Below are 8,715 nucleotides of genomic sequence, written 5' to 3'. Positions count from 1 at the left end.
TATAATGCCTAACTCCTCCAGACCAATACGTTCTCCCCAGAGACAAGACAGAGAGAAATTCCTAAAACACTGTCCCTTGTTACAGGCAGCTTGCTGGACAAACAGGCTGACCAAGTGTTTTTGACCATGGGACTTGGCCTGACCTGTCAAAAACAGACAGGCTCTTGCAAGCATTGTATTTCAAGGAGCTTGAAACTATCTAATGTGACACTACTGAAAAGTTCATGGAGAAGACCTGTGGGTTCAATGTGCAAAAAAACTCTCTGAGGCCTGAAGCATAGCCCTCTTTCACTGCCATTGTGCAAAAAGGCTGTTCCCTTTCTACTACCCTGTTGGATGGCTTCCTATCATCCTTTCTTACTACACTGACCACGTATCCAGCTACTGCAGTTTAACAGTGTTGGACCTGGAGGAGAAGAAATTTCTCAGCACTTTCAGCAACCTTTGAGCCTACCAACAAGACCACAGGGTCTCTTTCAGAGCTGCCAGGGATACCGTGGCCGTTGCTGAGATTACAGAGGAACATTAAACTAGTCTAGATTTTTTCTTTGTTAATCCCTTTCCCATTTCTACTATCTCCAGATCACCCTGGAAATCCTCAGCTCATAATTTCTTTTGATCCACAGATTCCCAGGCTTCTTGTTGCAGATAGGAAGGAAAACACCATTCTTACAAGCATGGTGACTATGAGGTCAGCATCCCCACTGAGCGCCCCAAGATGATGGAAAATAACCCCAACCAGCTTTCTGCACCAACACTATGTGTCCTGCCATCACAGCCCTCTTACACAAAACAGCGAGGTGCTACTGCCTGACTTCTTTCTACAACTCAGCTGCCTAGTATTCCTCATGTACATTCCCTGGTTTTTCGTCAGTCTGGTACGAGAGACAAATTGGTATGTGAGACATTAAAAGACATTAATTTTCTAAGCAACTTCATACATGGATCTTCAGCAGAATTTTCTCTGCAGCTGGAGCACAGCAGGGATACTGCTGTCCTTATTTATCCAATAAAACAAAAAGAGCTCAGTTTAGTCCTTGGCCGTATCATGCAGCTTATGCACTCAACAAATGTTGTACTCCAAGGTATCAAAAAATGTAAACTACAGGAGTGAGAACAATGACAAAAAACTTATGTACATGAAACACCACCTACCCAGAGCAGCCCAAAAGACTCTTTTTGTTTCTCTTTTCTCTTTTTTCTTTTTTTCCTTTTTTTTTTATTTGCATATGTGTAGATATCTAATGTAGATCCTGTCAGATTCCATTAGCATAAAGATTTCTCTTGGGTGGAATGTGGCAGCTGTTACAAGCTGCTAGGTTTTTTTTTTTTAACTGTTTATTTTTGTTTGCAAGGTTTGCGAACATTTAGTGCAACAGGTGGTCCTTCCCTCTCCCCTGCAGTCTATTTGCTGGCAATCAGGATCTGCAGACTACAAAGAAGGTACAAAATCCTGGACAGGCATGGGCAGAGAAAATTTGGGAGATGTCACTTTTTTTTTTTCTATGAACTCAGCTGAAATTAACAGAGCAGACACCTTGCTTTTGCTGCTGGTTGCAGACAGATCTCATGGCTCTTTTTAGATTTCTAATTTTCAACCTGGCTACTGCCATCCCACAAAATCAGCAGGGTAGGAACTATGCATATAGCAGTGTGACGTTACTGGAATCTGGATACAAAATGTCACAACCCTATGAAAGTGAAAGAACAGAAACTCACGAAGTCCAAACAGTTTGGAATAGTAGAAGTTCATCTGGCCATGGTGTGGTGGCTGCTGGTGCAACTACTTCAGGTATACAACTGGTTTCCCCCAATAACTAATGCTTGGGCAGAAGCTAAAACAAAGACCTCAGTAAGTTCAAAATTACCCAGGAAGCCCGGCTGTGGCAAAGACAGCAGGAGCAGCAGAGGTGAAGCAGTCTGGAGTTCAAGAGAGCCATTCAGATTAGCATGGTTGCATTCCACGCAGCTGATCCAGCAATTGCTCTTGCTGTAGGCAAAGGCTTCTAAACACTTCCCAGGTGATTGTAACCATACGCACATGGTGCACACAACAAATAACACAAAGATAGCTCTGCAGGTGTTCTTATACATTGTCTTATCCCCCTGAACTGTTTTCCATTCATTCACATACCCTACTACGTTAAACCATGCCTTCTTCCAGCATTAGGCCCATTATCAACTACATACAGCTAGAACTTGTAACCTGTTTATTGCTGATAATAGAGTCATAGAATTGTTTGGCTTGGAAGGAACCTTTTAAAGATCATCTAGTCTATTCCCCAATAATATTTATTATTATTACATTGGTGACTACAAGTTGCAACCAATATCAGGATTTACTGATCTGGAGACAGTACAAGCTTGTCCAAACTGAAAACTTCATCTATACTCGTGCTGCATTGCAATCTCAGACAGCCAAAAGAAGCATTCAAGTAATTAATTTCCAGCCTAAGACGCTTTTATGAAATGACAGCAGGACAAAATGGCATTAATATCAGCAAGACTCAAAAAGACAAAACTGTAAGACATTGTATAGATGGGAAAACGTGTCATAGACAAATAAAGAGACCCAATAGAGTCACAAGTGAAATCAATGAGAGACAAGCTGATTCTCAAATGAAGAATTCCTCTGGCACTTTAACCTCAAAGACTTCTTCATCCTCCTGAATTATAGTTTTATAAGGTGTTTTCTTAAGATTACTTGAGCCAGCAAAGCTTGTAAAATACACTCAAGCTGATGGCTGCCCTTAGTAAAACAAACACTGAGTATAAGGCCAGTATGACATGGAATTGTTACACATCTATATCCCCATGGCAAACACAACTAGTGGGAGAATATAAAAGCAAAAACACAAAGACAAAAAACACGGTGGCTTTGGCTCTAAATGCAAGTCTTGCAACAACTTGACTGTGCACTGCCAAGAACTGACTGCCTCTGCCTTGGCTTATTCCATGTAAGACTCAACAAAGGGACACAAGACCCAGCAAAGAAAAAGCACCCTGATTCACTGGTATGCTCCAGCTGCTCTGCTCCACTCCAGCAATGCAAAACAGCTGTAAACCTGGTTTAACCAGCAAGTTAAATTGGGTTTATGGCTTTTCAGTATTGGCAATGAAGTACAAAGCAGCTGGAGTTTACTAGTATACTTAGCCCTGGGGGTTTGCCCTCAAAAGTTAACTCTTGCTCCAGCCAGGAGAAAGAATCTCAGCCACAGCTAAACTTTAAAGTGATTTTTTATCTCACAATCTATTGTATTTTTTAAGAATGCTCAGAAAAAGAAAACTTACACAGTTTGCCAACATACAGTTTAGGACCAGACATTCAAAAGACCAGCTCCAGTTTCGAGCTGCATCAGCTAAAAATGGAGATGCTGACTGCTGGACTCTGAAGTCATCCTTGGCAAACACAAATTCTCATTACAGAAGTGTAAGCTAGGTAACTAAGAGTGTTCTCAGTAGTGTCACGGCATAGGATTTCTTTGTAGACTTCATACCGAATCCCACCATATTCTCAGGAAAACTGCCTGCAACTTATCAGTCTGTGCTTTAGACTATCCATCACAACTAAAAATATTCCATCAAATGGATGTCAACCAAAAACCTGTTCTATAAACTCTCCCATCTCTGGATTGAGGTAACTTGTTTGCTTAGAAGTATTTTATAAGCATAACCTTTCCCCAGCAGAGGCTTCTGGCAATCATATTTCAGGAGAACAAACCCCACTGAAGTAGCAAAACGTGGACTCAGTGTTTGATGTTGTATTAATTGTCTTCCAGAAAGCAAAAAATAACTTGGGTCTTCATTATCTCAGACTAGCTTTGAGGAAAATACAATTTGAAATTTCAGTATAAAAGAAGCCAAAAGATTCCTAAAATTCCCTGAGGAGATTCTCTGCAGCTGTCAGTCAGCATTGCCTTAGGACAAGGAATCACCAGCACAGCCTCACAAAAAGACTGCTCGGTAGCAAATATTCAGAAAGCCCATACTTAAAATGGTAGAGGACTTAAAAAGAGCATGCAGAAAAATAAGATTCAGTTAAATCAGGAGATAAAATAAAAGAGCATAATATTCAAGAAAATGCAGAAGAACACAGAGAACAACAGCCTTTAAAAACATGAGAAGTACTAGGGAGAAAGTGGGATGTTATTAAAAGAAGAGGGAGGTGAAATTGATGACAACTTTAATCTGGCCAAGATCCTGAACTGTACAGACTACAAAGAATGTGTCTGGCCAATGTCCAAGAGTTTGTGTAAAATTAAAGAGTGGAAACACACTTGAAAGTTAGGGAAAGCTAAAAAAAATAAGAAACCAGGCATCAGATGCATTATATGCTGTAGCCTGTAAACATAGAGTCATTATTCTTATAAATAAAACCATACAACAAATATTTAGAGACCAGCCTAAACCAAAATGTTGGCTCTAAATAACCACAAATTGTGCAGGAGTTTGAAACTAGATCCCGGCTCTGTGGCAGGCCCTTCCCTGATGGGAGCGGGCACAAGCTCTGGGACAGTCTGTTTCTAGATTCTGCGGCTTGGACTGCTCTCTGCCAGCCAGGAAAAAAAAAAAAAAAGTTGTAAAAAAGGAAAACGTGACACAAGATTAATGCTGCAGAGGTATCTATTCTCTCTGAGACCTATGTGAAGTCGCCGAGAAATTTAAAATGACTGTGAATTCCAGAAAGTATTGCCATCTTTTTGTAGGCATGAACACAGCTCAAACAAACGAAGATTAACATTTTAAATATTTGCAAGCTGATATTTGGTGGCCTACAAACCACAGTGAAAGAGACATTACATGTGTTTCCCTATACCATGGTGGTTATCATGACAGCAGTATCAGGGAGCCAGCTGGCATCTTAATAACAAGAAATGTCCAACCCTTTCCTGAGTCCTACTGAGCTCTTGGCACTGCTGTCACACGGTGGTGAGTTCCACCATGTAAATGTGCACACAAGAAGAGAAAGAGTCCTTTTTCACTTCAAAATGCATTGCCTTTTTAGTATGCGTGTTCATTTGCTGTAGTGTTATAACGAGGTAAATACAACTCTATGTATTGCATGTATTTCCTTTCTAAACGAAACCATTTCAAGAGGAAACCATTAGGAAATTTCCATGGGAATGGTTTTACAAGAAAAATGTAGCTCCATTAAGCTGAAGTTTCAAGTTTAAATTGTTCATTTTGTTCACAATCTACAATTTTCTTTTGGGAAAATGGTAATTATCAGGCTAGTCCTGTTGAACTGATGTTTGGGTTTGTAATAGTTCAACAAATCATTAAACTGCATTTCTTTCATCCACATGCTACATGAGCCAAGCTGTCCTTCAGACCCCCCACACCCATTTCTGAATCAGACTTTGGAAGACTGTCTGCCCTAGTACAATTTTGATTGCCCTCTATCTAAACTTCTTGACTGTAATCCAAATCTTTTCAGATTTTATTCATAACAAAGCTTCTCCTTGACTCTAAACATTTTAATTGCTCGCTCTCTGAATCTGTTCTATTTTTATTCCATACATGTGCACACACACACACACACAAAGACACATAAGTATATATATGGGATTGAATTCTTAAAAATGTATTTGGCTTTTAAATCAGTGATCTGCCACTGGCTCACATAGCAGAAATTCTAGTATTTTCAATGGTACTTTCCGTCGGGAAGTTTCTTGCAACCTAACGTTCTGTTTGCTGTTTTGATCACCTCTGCAGAGTGACCAGATGTTTTTACTAAACAATGAGCCTGGGAGATTTTTCATAAGTGATAAACATATTCTTCCTTTTATTTGCTTCACATACAACTGACTCGCATCCAAACCAGCCAATTTTCCTGCCTCTGACTATGTAGCTATGCAGGTAGGGTAGAGAGAGAAGATTCTCCAGAAGCACCTGAGCACTGTGCTGATTTTTTTAACTTCTAGTGTTTCAAGACCGAGCCAGGAACATAAAAAATTACTTTTGAAAGTGACAAAACAGGGGATGAAGTTGGTATGAGTTCACGGGGCACAGAAGCACGAGAGACTGAATAAGTTACAGCGCTGCATTACGAGAATATGGTGCACGGACTTGGAAGGGATGCGTTAGGAACTTCGATCCAGCCTGTGCTATGAAAGGTAACCGTGTCATATAAAAACAATTTAATTTGAGATCTGAAATATCAGACACATACACCGAGCCATAAATGGAACCTTCCCTTCAACTACAGCCGAGAATGTACCTCATATCAACTTGAAACCATTATCTTAACAACTTTAAGATAATCAGGCAATTTGCAAAAGTGAACAATGCTTAGGATGAGGTTATTCACAGAAAGTGTTAACACTGTGAAAGTTTTCAAAATTGCAAAAGCTGATGCTTCCCTCCACATCCAGGGAGTGGTACCAGGCACTGATGTTTAAGAACATCTTAACAATTAAACCACTGCCCAGATGAGCTGAAAGATTGACGTAGGCAGCACATCAACAGCAGCTGTAGTTGACGGAAGACAGGGAAGGGGTTGCTGAAAGACACCTAAGGGTAAGAAAGGACAGATGAGTAGACTTCCATACTATGTCATTTGACCAGACAAAATAACCCCGTGTAATTCTGGGCAGTGCATACAAAGACAATGCTTCAATGAGAGCCAGGCTGTGGCTGCATTTAGCAATCAGCGCATGAGGAAGCCCTGTAGCTCACAGGGCTCACCCACAGCAGAGGAATAAGACGCTGAGTTACATTCCTCCTCAATCCAGCAGACGGGCAGGATGAGGAAAGGACCGGGGACAGAGGGGCACAAGCTTCACGCCCACGCTCAGAGGTGGCACAAGAGCAGGTATAAGCTGTTCCCCTATGGAGCAGCAGTGCAACAAGGAATGAGGTCATGGCTGAGAGAGACTCCAGGCCCTCCCCAGCTCCACCGCAGCAATTAAATTAAATTAACCCTACTCAAAAGTCAGTCTGGACAGTCTGGACATCAGATCTTGAACACCAACCATTTCACCCTGCAGGTCTGCTCCGCATAACTTGTTAATGCAGACGTTGCCAGCAACTGAATTATGTGAAAGATCAGTATTCTAAAATCCCACAGCTTCCATGTACTTCCAAAGAGAAACAGCAGCACAAAACTGGAGCCTGGAGGATCAGTCTCAGTGCATGTATTCTTTCCTTTTCCCTTAACATCCATGCTCCTTGGATATGTATTTGTGGCTTGGCTTTTTCTCTTTTCTTTTACTAACTCTCTTCAGCTCAAGCTCCCAAAGTCACATCCTGACACACTCTGCCAACCGCAATCCCACACGTCAAAATCCCTACTTGCAGACACACGTACTGATTCCAGGAAGCGCACGCTGCTGGACGTTGTTGCCTTCCACTGAGCCACCCTGATTTACGCCTGCTGAAGCTATGGCCCCGAGTGTAATAACACCTACACTGCACAGTTGTCCCACATGTGTATATCCTATTATCCAAACAACAGATGCACCGGCACGCATGCACACACATATTCCAACATCTGGCGATCACAAGCTAACTGTAATAACTCCATGAACTTCATTCATCTTTACAAAACTCACAAACACTTCATCTATACATCCACTGAAGAGGTGCATAACCTTTTCCACTTCACTGAAAGAAGTATGTGCTCTTAACCTGGCATTCGCAGTCACACACACAGAAATACAACCAAGCACTTGCACTTACTCTTAAAGCATACATTTAGTCCCTTCTGAATAACAGGGCATGAATGGCTCTTGACTTAAACACTTCACAGATGTTGCACATAATGTGCATACAGATACACACCTCTTTATTTCTCAGTCATACCTGTACGTGTGCCTACATGCCCTTACCTGCCATGAGGTTCCTTTCTGGCTAGAAGTCATGCCAGAACAAAACTGATAAAAGGAAATAAAGAATCACATCCAAATATCCAGGTATCTGTTAACTTAAAAACATCCTACTGCTTAACACTAAAACTGATACTTGCATAATTCAGCATTTCTGGATGTTGGAAATTTCCAGTCTGTTTTCCTTTGTTTCTCTCATCCACATCTAATCTAAAAGATCTGGTCAAGGAGAATGTGGGTAAAAACTTCTGATAGCTTGTGTTTTGTATTTTATGAAAAATACTTAAATTCAGAATGCTTGTGCCTGCCTGGCTCTCAGTTCAGCGCACTGGAAGCATTGGAAGCAATGCCCCACTGTGATGTTCTCAGCAAACTGTACCTTACAGCAAAATATGCTGGAAAGTACACAGTCTGGAAGCATTGAAGTTGCAAAGGTCTCAGGTTTGCCTGATTCCCCCACCAGCCATGTCAATGCGTCAGTGGTGACCTCAGAAACCTGTTGGCTTCTGTGACCTCAGATAGCATCCTTTATGGATGTCAAAAACGGGGCTAGTAATTTTCTGTGTGTATGAATACCCACACATTTTCAACCATGCAGAACTAAACTATTTCATAACCCATTCTTTTAAAACCTTTAAAAGCATGTACTACACTTGGAAAATTATACACATATTTTGAGTTTATTGAGGTTTTTTCCAACCATCTTCTCTCTAAAAAAGTTATGGTTTTTGACAGTAGGAAGAATGGCTTGCTGTATCTTACTGCAGATGAGAAGAAGAAATATGATGCATTCTACTGAATTACTTTAGAACTTCTGTTTAGAAAATGAGGATGAAAATTTTCATGTGGAAAGGAAATCTGCAAAATTCTCAAAATTTTCAATCTCAAC

This window comes from Fulmarus glacialis, unplaced genomic scaffold (assembly GCF_000690835.1).
Source record: "Fulmarus glacialis isolate BGI_N327 unplaced genomic scaffold, ASM69083v1 scaffold34807, whole genome shotgun sequence".
Taxonomy (NCBI): Eukaryota; Metazoa; Chordata; class Aves; order Procellariiformes; family Procellariidae; genus Fulmarus; species Fulmarus glacialis.
This window is presented reverse-complemented; position numbering follows the sequence as displayed.